At 39.2% G+C, this 14,600-nt stretch overlaps 1 protein-coding gene across 1 annotated transcript in view; it reads left to right on the top strand.

Annotated features, from left to right (window-relative positions):
- Positions 1-14,600, top strand: part of grin2da (glutamate receptor, ionotropic, N-methyl D-aspartate 2D, a) — a 261,238-nt gene that overhangs the window by 81,513 nt on the left and 165,125 nt on the right. The gene's annotated exons all lie outside the window — the stretch shown is intronic.

The raw sequence follows: 14,600 nt of genomic DNA, 5'->3' as shown, positions 1-14,600 counted from the left end.
AAGGAAAAGCATGCACTGTTTAGCAATTACATATCCTTTGCAGTCAGTGACTGCTGTGTTCATGCTGCAGCCACCTTCAGTTGCTGCTTGTTTGTGGGTCTTTCTGTATTAAATGTTAAAGATGCTCTACTGGGCTGATTGGGATAATTTTTGATCAATCTCTGTCTTTTGATGCTCATATCAAATCTGTGACCCGCTCCTGTTTTTCTCATTTAAGAAATATTGCTAAACGTAGGACTGTTGTCTCCAAAGGTGAACTGGAGATGCTTGTCCATGCCTTCATCTCCTCCTGGTTACACTATTGTAACGCACTCTTTTCCTGTCTGTATAGGGCTTCCTTAAATCACCTTCAAGCGGTCCAAAATGCCGCAGCAAGGCTTTTAACCCACAGTAATATATTCTCCCATAATGTGAATGTGTAATGTGATCGTTTATATCAGGATAAAAGACCATGCCTTCACTATAAGGACTAATATCAGGATAGTAAATCTGTGGCTCCTGTTGCAGATTACATTCATCTAAGATATATACTTGTATGGTGCAAAGTTTGTGCTGTGTCTGTAGAAGTGCTATTTCATAAGGGAAATGCATTTCAGTGCTTTGGAATACTTCTGTGCTAGCCTGAAGGGAAAACTAGGAAGGAGGGGGGTTAATTAAAGAAAGTGACTGGAATAAGGGAGTGTGTAACAGATTGTAATGAAGGTAATAAGAAAGAAAGATGGAGGATGTGTGTAGGTGATGTTTAAAAAGCGTGTGTGCGTGAAGATGATACATCGACGAGTACTGCTTATGTCTCAAGTTCTAGTACACCCAGTCAGCCTCTCAGTTAACTCGCTTCCAGCCTCATAAATCATTCACATACTGAGACAGATGTAAGTACAAATGCATACACATATATAAACACCACCTGGAAACACATACACAACATTAACATTACTGTGTTTCTGCTGGCTGATTCGACCTGTGCTCAGTGAACCTACATTTGTAAGTTATGTGTACTTATGCTGTCCAGTAAAGTGCAAAGTTACTGATTATTTTATGATATTAGTGGGATTTTCATAAATGAAATGTAGTGGTAATATAGGCTGTGTATAATAAATAGCATAGTACCTCAAACCTGCATTCAGTTTATTGGCTGCCAGGAACCAGCGACTCTACCGGTTACTCTTTTGGTAATTTTTGCTCATGTTCACTTCGCGTTCACTGTTTTTATTTGCTGATTTGTTTCATTTTCATTCAGTTTTTACTTTTCTTTTTAACTCTGCTCAAGTTTGGCAGCAAAAAACACTTGGTTGTGTTTAGTGAAAGGTGATGGCTTGAGCTGAACCTTTTACCTTCAAAACATTATCCCTGGATGTTGGGAAACTCAGTAAGCATGCAAAACAACAACAACAACAACAACAACAACAACAACAATTCTCTTTGTTCTGGAACTGAAACACTGAATGCCCAGCTATGACATGTCAGAGTGTCCTCCTGTGAAAATGGATGGGCATAAAGGACCGTTTCAGAGAGGAAAAGTCAGAGAAATTGTTGCAAATCCTGAATTTCAGTTTCCCACTGCTGAAATGTGTGGTAGTAGGTGCCTCAACAGTCTCTAGATACAGTTACAGACATAACTTTGTTGAATAGTGATTCAGGTTTGTATTTGTACCTTCCCTTCAACCTTTATTATTCGAGCATGGAGGAATGGAGATGCCCCAGAACAGTGCCAGACTGTCAAAGAAGGAAATGTCAATAATCATTATAGTCTCTTGACTATATTTTATTATAGTGGTCCTGAATAAACTTCATAAGCTTTGTTTAGCACGTGCAGGAAAATGTCAAAATATTTGCTACTTTAGGTTGCATGAAGTCAACAACAGGCCCTTTCCACAGCAGTGGAAAACCACAGGTGTTATTTGGTGAATAAATAACAGTGAGCCAGCATCCATAATGCTGGGACCCTGCAACCAAAGCATCGAAACACATTTCAATCAGAATCAGTTTCTCTTTATACCTCGGTGTCTTTTCCCTACTTCCCTACCCCCCCAAAAAGCAAAAACCTCTGCTGCATCAGCTATTCCACCACCTCAGGCAAAGCATTGGTATGAATTGCGCAGCACAGTAACCTGTAATATGATGTTACATGTCAGCTGGTAGCCAAGACACTGATGAACGAGGCCCTGATGGATAAGCATGAATGAAGCATTTGATCCTGCATCACTGATCCATGCACAAATGTAATGCTCTGTCTGAATGCATTAATCCTTCACAATCATAAATAGTTCATGTCAAGAAACAAAGCTAAAAATGAGAGAGAAATGCATGTTACTGAATCATCTTGAATGTACTGAAACTCTCATGCATCCTTTTCTTATTTTTAATACTTAAACAGCATCGTGAAAGAGGGCAAAAATGCTGCTAGTACAGACAGAACCTACAACTTACCTAGTAATGGAATCATACTTGATTTCTCTCTCACGCATTAAATTGTGCAATTTTCACTGTGACTCTATGCACAGAGTATCTACACAGTTAAGAGACCTCAAGTCCCCCTGCTTGTCATGAAGCTGGAAGAGGAGTTTCCTGCACATGTGCAGAGCTGGATGCTCAGCAGGTTGCTGCCTGTGATGGTCTGCAGGACGAAGGCTGCGCGCTCTGCTGATGAGCCAGTGCGATGTGCATGTGTAACTGCATGCTGTGTGTAATAGTGAGAGGACATGTCCATGCACTAAGTTCATTTAGCCATGTCTTTGATATGCTGATAAGTATGCATGCAGTGTCGTTTTTGTGACACGGTGCGTGTTTGTGCGCATGTGTCTCTCAGTAGTGTGTAGATTTATAGGCATGCCTCCATGCTCTCCAATGATGTGGGACTGAGCCATGAATCAGCTCAGCCTGTAATGAATTCTGATGGCCCACAGGAGAGAAAGGGGAGGAAGAGAGGAGGAAGATGAAGAGGAGGCAGTGTAGGAGGGAGAGGAAGGGAGATGTAAAGAAAGGAGAGAATATGTGGAAATGACAGGAAAAGTGATAATGGGAAGAAAAAGAATGTAAGGAAAAAATGAGGAAGGTTGCCACGTATGTGTGGGTTTAGTCAATTTGGTCCTCACATTTAAAAAAAAAAAACGGACAATAGTACTGTATAAGCTCTTCCATCGTCAAAGTGAGCAGTTATTTTATTGCTTGTTTTTTTTTGTTTGGTTGTTGTTTTTGACAGTTACATACATGCACCGTCCACTTTGTTTGGTACATCTATTCAAAAGGTTGTTAACACAACTGTATAATCAGCCAATCACACGCCATGTCTACATGACTTTGAACTAGGCATGCTTGATTGTGCCAGCTGGGCTGGTATGAGTTTTTCAGAAACTGCTGATCTACTGGGATTTTCCTGCACAACCATCACTAGGAGAAGACAAACTAAAAAGTCAAAATAGTCACACACTCAGCAATATCCTTTAATTGCTATGTTGTATTGCTGTAATTGCTATTCTATTGAACATCAAATCTGTCTAATTTCTAATTATTTTTTATTACTAATTTGACTTCAACAAAAAAAAAAGTCACAATTTGTACTAAAGTGCTATCACGCATAGATCTTGTGGCGGTAAATTAAATCACTGTTAAATTAAATCTATTGTGTTTTTTTCTTATTATCTTATTACGGTCACAGTGGCAGGTGCAATATTTTATTGAGTGTAGAACAGCAACATTAGAGTGCTCTAAATACTGTTTCAAACAGGGGTTTTTTAAAATCCGTTTTTCTGTATAATGTCAAAAAAGTGGAAAACCCACACTAACTGTGAGTAAAACGGCCCCGCCCACCTCTTGTTCAAATCTTCTTTTTGCACAGTACAGCCAATTAGAAGCGGAAAAAAAAGGGGGTGGGGGGTTAAAGCAGCATGTTGCAGTCAGAGGATGAAGTGAGGTTTATGGGATAAGATAAGAGTAAGATAGAGTCCAAAAATAAAACATATATAAACAAGCATAATAGGCCCCTTTAATGATCCTAGTCATTGTTGTTTGGTACATCATATTGCACTAGTGAGAATGCCTCTTACTGTAGCAGCATGGTTATAAAAATAAAGGGTAGATTTTTTTAATCTCCTGCTTTTAATAACTTACTCTTTCAATTTCAATCAAAACTCCCATTGCTAACTTTCCTTGTTCTTCTTTATATCTAACGTTGTGCCCTACACACATTCTTCACATTCTTTACAAAGCAAGCAAAGAAGCAATTATTGAAACGTTCTGTCAATCAGCTTCTCCCATTCTGTATCATTTTGTATTGCTCTAAGCACACAATTACAGCACAAGTCCATTCTGCCTCTTTGCAGAACATGAAAGCCCAAATCAGACAATACAGCACCAAGCAAAACATTTATTTTCACATCAGAGAGCATATACTGGTCCACATCAAATCATCACGAGTGATTAAATAATTAGTGATTGATTCGTTTTTAAAGTAATTAAAGTCCACACTGATCTCATAACACAGTAAGCAACTATGGTAAAAAAAAAAAAAAGTTTATTTTTTAAATAAATAAATCATCCACACACATACATAATCTTTTTGTCACAGTTTATTACAAATTATTATAATTATTTGTAATTAATAATAATAATAATAATGAAAGTCTTTCTGCTACTTAAAGTAACCACATGTGGGACCCTAGTGTCTAATGTCTTAGCTAAGGTGTGACACTGAGATTACCAGAACAAATAAACAAACAAAACTACAAAATATAATTTCTTTATTTGTTTCCTCAAATAAATAAAATACTGGAATACTGGCAAAGAGAATCCAATTTCCTTAGCGTGATGTATCTATGAAAAGTTCTCATAATTAGCATTAGCTAAAAATGTAGGCAGAGTGCAGTAAAGTTAATTAATTTTGTAGCAGCACTCGGTGGAATGAGAGTGATTGGCTCTACTGCCAGCATGAGAGCAGTATGTTCTATAAGAAATGCAGCAAAAGAGAAAAATGAAAAGGAACATGAAACCCGTGGGTGCCATAAGTAGCCATAATCAATACACAGGGGAGTGGCCACGCTCGCTCTGCCCTCAGAGCCGGAGGTTCGTAGCTCCTAAGGAAACACACTGTACTCCACTTTGTGAGTATGCTGACATAAAGTGATGTTGATTGATCGTTGCGTACATTGCCAGCCGCTCCTCCCCCCACCCCTTGTCTGCCTTCCCCCTCTGCAGACGCAGTTGCCACTGCATTTCTGCATATCCTCTTTACACCTTTTCTCTGTCTGTGTGGTTTCTTTTTGGTTCTTGCTGAACATCTTCATCTTTCTTTTAGTAGTCATTATTTCTGTGCACACATAATCATACTCACACACTCACACACACCTCAACCTGCAGATCGTTGTTTGAGCACAGCTGTTGTGTTGGTCATACAGGGAATTTAAAAAATTTAAACATATATGGTTTGACACGTACAGGATTTGGTGTCTGCTTTCACAGCTCCAGTTGTTCCAATGCTTCTGGTGCATCCCACGGTTTCTAAGGCAGCAGAATACTGATTGATAATCAATCATATATTAGCAGCCTTCACACAGGCACAGAAAAACATCCATCTCTCCAGCACTGCAATGTGCTAAATGCACAATGTGCTCTAGCATCTTTCCCACAAGCCGCCGCTTTGACATTTCTTGTTCTCATCCCTCCGGAGAGTGTTTGTGTAGGATGCAATTTGTTTTTCCAACAACAGCTTAATTTGCATCCAGGTTTTGACACATTTACTGCCACCACAGCTGTTCACTTCAGATTTTTCATGCCTTTTTTTTTTTTTACATATTTTTTTTTTAATTAAGCCTATTAAATGTCAATTCCGGTAGCATCAACAAAAGCACATTCAATAAAAAAGGAATAATTAACAATCCTAATTCCACAAACAAGGTTTTCCTTTTTTTTTTAATCAGAGGTGCTTTTTCATATTATTTATATCAAGATTTTCAACAAAAAGGTTCATTTGCAACTATTTTTTTACTATTTTAAATCGATATAGGACCTGTTAGAATCAGCTAAGTTCTTAACAGAGGCCAAGTAAATTAGCATAAATATTCTTGAATAAGTCTCAGATTTGGTAAACTTTCACACAAAATTTAAAATGTAACCACAACATTGGCAGAACACTTACATGTATTGGACTGGTCAATCTTCTGGTCATTTTCCCTTCCAGAAGGGAAAATGAGATGGTTCACAGTCAGATATAAGATAGGCGTGGTGTTAAAAATGTGTAACTTGAAAAACTGGCATGAACTTTCTATCTTACTGTTTATATAAGTACCCTTTTCAGGATTTTTGATGTGTCTGAATCAACCTTTGATGTGTGGCTATCCGCAATGGCGACAGACAAGTTTCAGGAGCTTCCGGGCTTCTTATTCTTCTATGGCTTCCTGTGCCACCCATCAGTCATAATTTATGCATAATCACCTAAAACAGGGTAACATATAGCTAATTTGGCAGCAGGTAATAGTAATAATTGCTTTTCATGGGAAAAACCTGCTATCTACCTACCTTTGGTAACCTACCTAGTTACCAAACATAGTTTTCCTTGCTTATAATTTTTGTTTTGTCCATTCTTCTTTTATTGTGCTGCCATTGTCTTTCCTGTTCAAGTCAACTTTGCAACCAATGCGTGCCATCATTGCCATCGGGCTACTTCCTGTTGGCTCATTGAAGAACTGTGCACAGCTGTGTGGTTTAGCCCTGGTAGGTCTAATTCAGGTGAATTTCCAGTTTTACAGACACCAACACAGGACCATGAATACTGCATGACTTGCATGTGTTGTTTGCTGCTCTGTGTGCCAAGTAGTAGATACTGCCTCTAGGTTAAAGCCATATGCTTACACTGCTCTCACTGCAGAGGCCAATCAGTAAACCTCGATGCATCAGAAAACTGTAGCCACTGTATCTCCGGCTTTCTAGCACTCTCTTTTCTGCCTTTCATTCGTCCTTTCTTTCTTTGCTATAACCATGTAGACTATGACTAAAAGAGAAGTAATTTCCTCCAAAGTTTGAAACCTTTCAGCATTTCTTTTATTGCATTTGACAAGTGCGCAATGATCCACGTCATTTCATGTATATTTGCAGGAGTCAAGAACAATTTGATTCGCGGTAGAATATGTGGTAGTGTACTGTTTGGATTCGAGGTTAAATTACTGTATTTTTACCATTCACAACTCCAGAACAGCTCATCAAGTAGTTGATGTCACTTTGAAGGCAGGCTTAAGGCTGCGGAAGTCAAAATTCCTGCTACATGTACAGGATGCTAAATGATTTTCAGTTCCACACTTCTCTTTACACAACTGCCCTGTGGCACACGTTAACTTTAATCGATACAATGAAGATTATCTTGTCCTCTAAAAAGATAACACAACATAGAACAAGATGAAGTTTTAACGATGCCGATGGGAAAGTGGGTCACTGCAGCAGCAAAGAGCAATATTGAAGAAAATATAACAGCTACAACACAGTGAAGATTGGAGAAAAGATAACAAGCGACCTTTATCATCATTAATCAAATCACTGATCAGACTCAGCCAAAAATAGCTTCAAAGTATTTCCTTTCTTAACAGACTCTGTATGTGCAAAGACACAGCTTTTCTACATAAATTGCATAAAGTAGCACAGGTGACTTTGCTGCATCCACGTGTGCCACATGATGAAGTGTGTCCCTAAGATGTGCAGGCAAGAAAAGAAAATAAAATAAATTAAATGGACATGTTTGGTTCAAGCATTTACCATTTACTTTAAATAAACAGACAGTCACTGAAAGCTGTGATAATGCTGGTGTCTTGACAGCTTTGTGCGTCTGCTGTTTGGCAGCCTGCAGTCCTCATACTGCTTCCCTTTCTCCGTGTATTTAAGTCTGATAAGTGTCAACAGCTTGAGCCTGTATATACAGTATAGCCAAGGCCAACAGCATGACTAATGACTGGTATTAAGACTATGTAGCATAACAGGTATGATTCACATGCAGTCTCTCTGTATGCTCTTCAGCATTCATTACATTTTAAGCAGAGCGACTCTGATGGTTCACACAGAAAAATGTTACCTTACTGCTTTATTTTTCATACACTTGCAAGAAAATTTGAGCAACTTTTTCAGTTCTGAAAAAAACACCTAAATCCAAAAGAAAGTCATAAACATTCAATCAAGCCACTCATGTCTGACTGCTAAACGTTTCATTATAAAACCATTTGCATTGGTCTGCTCTTATAAAGCACCTCCAGTTTTCAGGCTTCAGGTATTTCACAAATCTTTGCTTTGTGGCTGAATAAATTTTGAGATTGCACTCGTGAGGTAGGATGATAAGACCTATGGTCAGGCTTATGTCTCAGTATTACACCAAGCTTTCAGGACTTAGTGTTTTACCAACTTTTTGCCAACGTCTTTTGGAAGAAAGTCAAGTCTCGTCACACACCTGCTCTCTATTTTCTGTTTTCCATATTACTATGTGACGGTGTCAATGTCACACTCGGTCTGGTGTTCATCAGGCTGAGTTTTAGGCTTTTTACGATCTAATGAACAACAACATTTTAATGTATCTTTGTAATGTTCAAACATGAGCACATCATTTTAATGTTTTTTAAATGCACGTCAATTTAACACATTATGAAGATGATCTTGCTAAAATAAAACATACACTTTTTATTTTATTGAACAATTTGTATGCTATGAAACACTAATCCTCATGGAAGAAACAAAGCCTCTGTCATGTGAAGAATTTTAAAGTGGCTACTAAAGAACATGTTCATAGGCTCGTTTCGTTTTTGCTTTTAATAAATTAAAAGCAGAAAATTAAAAATTTGCATTTAAAGGAGAGCTAAACTCCATATTTTATATTTGTGGACCCTACTTTCATATAGTGCAGCTCATTGCATGTGAAGACATTAAGTTCACAGTATGAAACAAACCATTTTAGAACCTGATATGATCATATTAATGACATTCTCAGTCAACATCATAAATACGTTGGGCTGCTTATTGGTAATTTGGACCATCAGCGCTATAAAAATATGTAAGTGGCAGAATATATTAAAGCATAATAGGTTTACTTTAATAAAGGCAATTATATCTTTCTTCATATCATTAATTTAATTCACCAGCTATGAAATGCTAAAAAGAAAGTAGAGTTTGGAGACAATATGGAACCACAGCGTAATATATACTTTATATCCTCACATTCACTGTAATGCTTAGAAAAAGCTTCTGTTTGCCGGACTGCTCTTGGCAGTATATTACACAGCACTCAGGCCGAAGGGACATGTTTAAAGCTTTGTTTTGTGCTGTGCATTGCAGTCCCGTCAGTATATTGCGGAATGTTCACAGGAACAGTTGCAGTAAACGCACGCAATCCCATGAATATTGTATATCTTAAATACAGTTGAAGGTACTACATTTCACATCCACATATTCACATATTGTAAAATGACTCCTGCTGCTGTTTCTTGATCCATTTGGGAACGACACATGGCCCTTTATGAAACTGTAATATAAATCCATGATCCCCTAAAATCCAGCCTTTTCCTTCACTGGCAGCATTGCACAAGAATCAGGATTTACTTTAGTGGCAGAGATCACATTTTTTCCCCCTTTCAGTCAGTTACATTCGATTTAACTCCAATTTTGACCCTAAAGCTAAAAACAGATAATGTTGTTACTGAAAAGAGGTTATCTGAGGGGACACCCAAAAAGAAAATTACAACACTTATCAACTTCTGGAATGTACTGAAGTGTGTGACTGATGGTGTTTGACAGCGTAAGAGAAACTAAAGCTGGATTTTTATGTGAAAGATACAACTGGGGTCTCTCTGTCCTCACCCGGGAAATCAGTTCTTGCAGACATTTTAGCAACCTAGTAATGCACTAATGTAGAGTAGATAAGTGATGTCTTAATATCTTATCCACTAGAGGATAGTACTGATAATGCACACTGCTCACATTAACATTTATTAATAGGAGGTGGTGTAACTAGGTCACAGTGCTCTGTACTGTAATATATACAATATATGCAAATTCTTGATTAAATTAAATCTCTGTGTACAATTATGAACTCTGAGACAACAGAGTTAGGAAATGCACGTAGCTGCCACTTTATTAAGCCTTAATTCTTTGAGGCATTGATTCAAAGAGCTGTTGGAAACGTTCCTCGTTGATTTTGGTCGAGACTGTGATGACAGTGTGACATAGTTGCTGCAGATTCATGATGTGAATCTCCTGTTCCACCACATCCCAAAGGTGCTCTGAACTGCAATCTCCACAGTCCATGGAGGTCATAGACACTATGACACCAACCTCACTGTCATATTCAAAAAACTGGTTTGGGATGATTTGAGCTTTGTCACATGGCACGATATCCTGCTAGATGCAGACGTCAGAAGAGGGTACAGTGTGGTCATAAAGAGATGGACGTGGTCAGCTGCAATAGTCAGTCTGTCGGGTTTAATTAATGCTTATTTGGAATTAAGGGACACGAAGAAAAAAAGCCCACACCATTACAGCACCACCAGCTTGAGTCACTGAGAGAAAGCAGGATGGATCCGTGCTTTTATGTTGTTTATTCTGATTCTACCCTCCAAAATGTAGAAATCAGAATAAAGACACATCAGGCCAGGCAACATTTTCTACAGCATTTTGGTGTCTAATTTCAGAGAGGCTGTAAGCTGTAACCTTAATTTCTTACCTGACAGCAGTGACACCTGGTGTGGTCTTCTGCTGCCGTAACCTTCAAAGGTCAATGTGTTGTGTGTGTGGAGATGTTCTTCTGCATATCTTAGTGATAACAAGTGATTATTTGAGTTACTGTTACCTTAGATCATAACAGTCAGACTGTTCTCTGACCTCTGGCTGCAACAAGGAATTCTGTTACAGAGAACTGCTGCTCACTGATATTTTCCCTTTTTCAGACCTTTCACTGTAAACTCTTCAAACTCCACTAGCTCAGCAGTTTCTGAAATATTCAGACCAGCCCATCTGGCACCAGCAAACATCACATTCACAGACACTTGAATCACCTTTGTAATCTTAGTCGCGTCTGTTTAATGTAAATTTTTGATTCACTTTCTTGTAGCAACCATGTCCCACTACGTTCGCTACCTTTTTGCCACGTTTTGCTTAGTGGGATTTCTCCACAAAGCAGCTGTCTTCTTTACGTAAATGAAACAATGAGAGTGACAGTAAACAAAACCAAGTGAAGTAAAGGCACAGCTGTAACAATAAACTAAAACTCGCTGTAAGCTATAGAGCCAAGGAGAGCCGTGGCTTCATGATTTCTCTGTAGGTGTATCTCTATGTACTCACATCACTCTTTGTATTTAATACAAGTCTGTTTATAATATCTTTAATTATTTTCTATGTTCAGTATGTGATTAATAAGGGATCAGTTCACAGTAGAATATGCTGCTTGAATTATTTTACCCAATAGTTGTATTTTTACGGTGGTAATGATTCTGTAATATGATTGTGTTCCAGCCTCACGGGTCTCTAAGCTAATGTTTTATTTTATCATGCTGTTTAGATGCTTCATCTTCATCCACATATTATTGTGTCAGCTGTCCTGATCAAATCTCTGATCTCTACATTTTTCCTTTGGTAAAAAGTGGAAATAAAATAGTGTCAGAATCAGCCTGTTAGTCTTCTACCTATTTCAACTAGACAGTGAGAGGGGAGGAAATGTCTGTGGTGCCTCGGTCAGGCAGACTTACATGTTAACCTGCTGCAGGATAGTGTTGTTACCTCTTTTAGCTCTTACATGGACATCTTTAGTAGAGCTGAGCACAGTGTACAGAGTCTTATCAAACTATTGTAAAATTTAATCTGTGTCTGAAAAACCATCTTTCTTGACTCCCTCAGCAATTACAGTTGAGGTGCCCTCGAGCAAGTTGTTTAACCCGGAACAACTAAGTCGATATGTTTGTGTGTGTGTGTGTGTGTGTGTGTTGGGCACTTCCTAGATGTGTGAACGTGTGCAACGCTTAAGGGCGATGCAGCCAACAAACAGTAAATGGTAAATGGCCTGTATTTATATAGAGCTTTACTAGTCCCTAAGGACCCCAAAGCGCTTTACACATCCAGTCATCCACCCATTCACACACACATTCACACACTGGTGATGGCAAGCTACATTGTAGCCACAGCCACCCTGGGGCGCACTGACAGAGGCGAGGCTGCCGGACACTGGCGCCACCGGGCCCTCTGACCACCACCAGTAGGCAACGGGTGAAGTGTCTTGCCCAAGGACACAACGACCGAGACTGTCCAAGCCGGGGCTCGAACCGGCAACCTTCCGATTACAAGGCAAACGCCCAACTCTTGAGCCATGATCGCCCCAGGTTCCTCGTCAGCTGTTGAATTGTGGCTTCTTTTTTTATTATTATCATCATCAAGTGGTCAAAGTGCACAACAGGCAGCAGAAAGGTGTACATGACTGTCAGGTGGGATACCTGATGATTAACCTGACACAACAGATGGTTTGTTACACAGAGCCATCTGGGAAATTGTCCTTGGAACCTGTATGGGCAAGGGTAGGCACACGAATAGTTGCTTTTCATTTTGTGATTGGACAAGCAGTTTGTTTCACCATCTACCATGAGCCAACGTCAACCAACCAAAAGGACACTGAGAGAAAAAGCAAGCTGCAGTGGTGCATATTAGTATATTGTTAAGGCTTATCTTTAGTTGATTTATCCAAATGGGTATTTCTAAGAGCCCATGAATGCCTACCTACACATATTTGCAACGACGAATCCTTGTCAGACTGATTATTTTATGACTGCAGACCTAAGACATATATACAGGGATCTGGGTAACCTCATGATGGTAATAATTTTGTTTAATGTGTAACGCGTATAAAGATAGGCAGCAATCATGGGACTTATAAGATCAGACAACTGATGAAGTATGAAATCTAGATCATTAAAAAAAAATTACAGACTTAGACTTTTAAAATTCACTCAAATAGAATAATTTTCATGAAATAAATTAAAGATCACCTGCTCACCAAAGACTACTGCATTTTAAGGATTTGAATTATTACAGTATTTCAATATTGGATAATTTTAATTATATTACAGTTAATGTTGTCAAGTTGCAAAGGAGACAAGTGTCAGATTTTTCATTTTTGTCAGAGTAAAAGTCAACATGTTTTCATTCATTGCAACTATGCAAGCAGGTAGTCCTCCTGGCAGAAGCGTAGCTTAGACTGTAGTATACAGAAACTTCAAAGTGTGCATTTGCATAATCAACATCTTAAGCAACTAGTAGTGGGAAATATGAGGAAAATAATCATTACTTCCCCCGAGGATTCCTCTGGAAAACCATCAACTACAGTGCCAAAGGGTAGCTCTGGAGAGAATTTGCAGCAGAGTCTTTATTGTGATTGCCTTTTCTGTGCATTTCAGCTTAGCTGGAACATTTGGACTTTGGTCATAATGTTAGATCATGCACAAATTATTATTATTATTATTTTATAGGTAGAAATCATTATATACAGTAGTATGCAGCTCATTGCAGTCATATTGTGATTGTGGCTCAAGAGTTGGCAGTTCGTCTTGTAATTGAAAGGTTGCCGGTTCGAGCCCCGGCTCGGAGAGTCTCGGTTGTTGTGTCCTTGGGCAAAACACTTCACCTACCGCCTACTGGTGGTGGTCAGAGGGCCCGGTGGCGCCTGTGTCCGGCAGCCTCACCTCTGTCAGTGCGCCCCAGGGCAGCTGTGGCTACAATGTAGCTGCCATCACCAGTGTGTGAATGTGTGGATGACTGAACGTGTAAAGCGCTTTGGGGTCCTTAGGGACTAAGTAAAGCGCTATACAAATACAGGCCATTTACCATATTGCCCATCTACTGATGCACTGGTTGGCCCTTCTTTATCTGTCTTTTGCACCTACTTATATGTACACACCAGTGCTCTGTGCATATTCCTAACATTCCTTCCTTTCCACTTTCATAAATCCACAGAGGTCTCGCTGTTCACCCTTTTGCTCTCCTTTACAAACACAAACGGCATGTTCTCTCTGCAGCTGAATCTACACTCCTCTATCTGAGGCTCTTCTACTCCTTTCATGCCTCAGTTCATCTTTTATACCATTGTCACCTGCAGGTTTTTCTTTGTTTCTTTATTCCAGTTGTTCTCTCCATTTATTATCTGTGGTCTTGCTCCTGCTTGTTCCTTTGGGCTCATCCCCACAACGCCATGCTCCAACTCACTTCTCTGTCTCTGCTTAAAGGTGCAAAAAACAAACCCCGAAAAACAATCCAAATTTGTTAGAGATAGAAAGTTCAGAAGACAGGTTTTTATCTCGGAGGAAATGACCTGACCTGCTTACTGTGCTTTTTTCCTCCACTTCTAGTTTCACTTTGGCTGGATTCCACACTAAACACTGCAATGGTTCTTTTCAGGATTATTCATCATTTATTCACACAAATCATGACAAAGAGGACATAAGGTGCAGACGAGTTGCAAAGCTGGTAGCAGATGTGCAGCAACATGAGTGAGGCTATAGCCACTTAAATGGTGGTGTGTCATTTTGTGACATGCATGTGTGATTTGCAAATGGGATGGGCAGAAGGGCAGGTGACATGAGCTGGCACTGAGACCAGTG

The sequence above is a fragment of the Mchenga conophoros genome, linkage group LG22 (genome assembly GCF_057382185.1).
Source record: "Mchenga conophoros isolate Kocher_MC1m ecotype Shallow Benthic linkage group LG22, M_conophoros_male_GT1.1, whole genome shotgun sequence".
In the NCBI taxonomy this organism is placed as follows: Eukaryota; Metazoa; Chordata; class Actinopteri; order Cichliformes; family Cichlidae; genus Mchenga; species Mchenga conophoros.
Note: the sequence above shows the minus strand (reverse complement) of the source record. Positions and strands in the feature narration are given on the sequence as shown.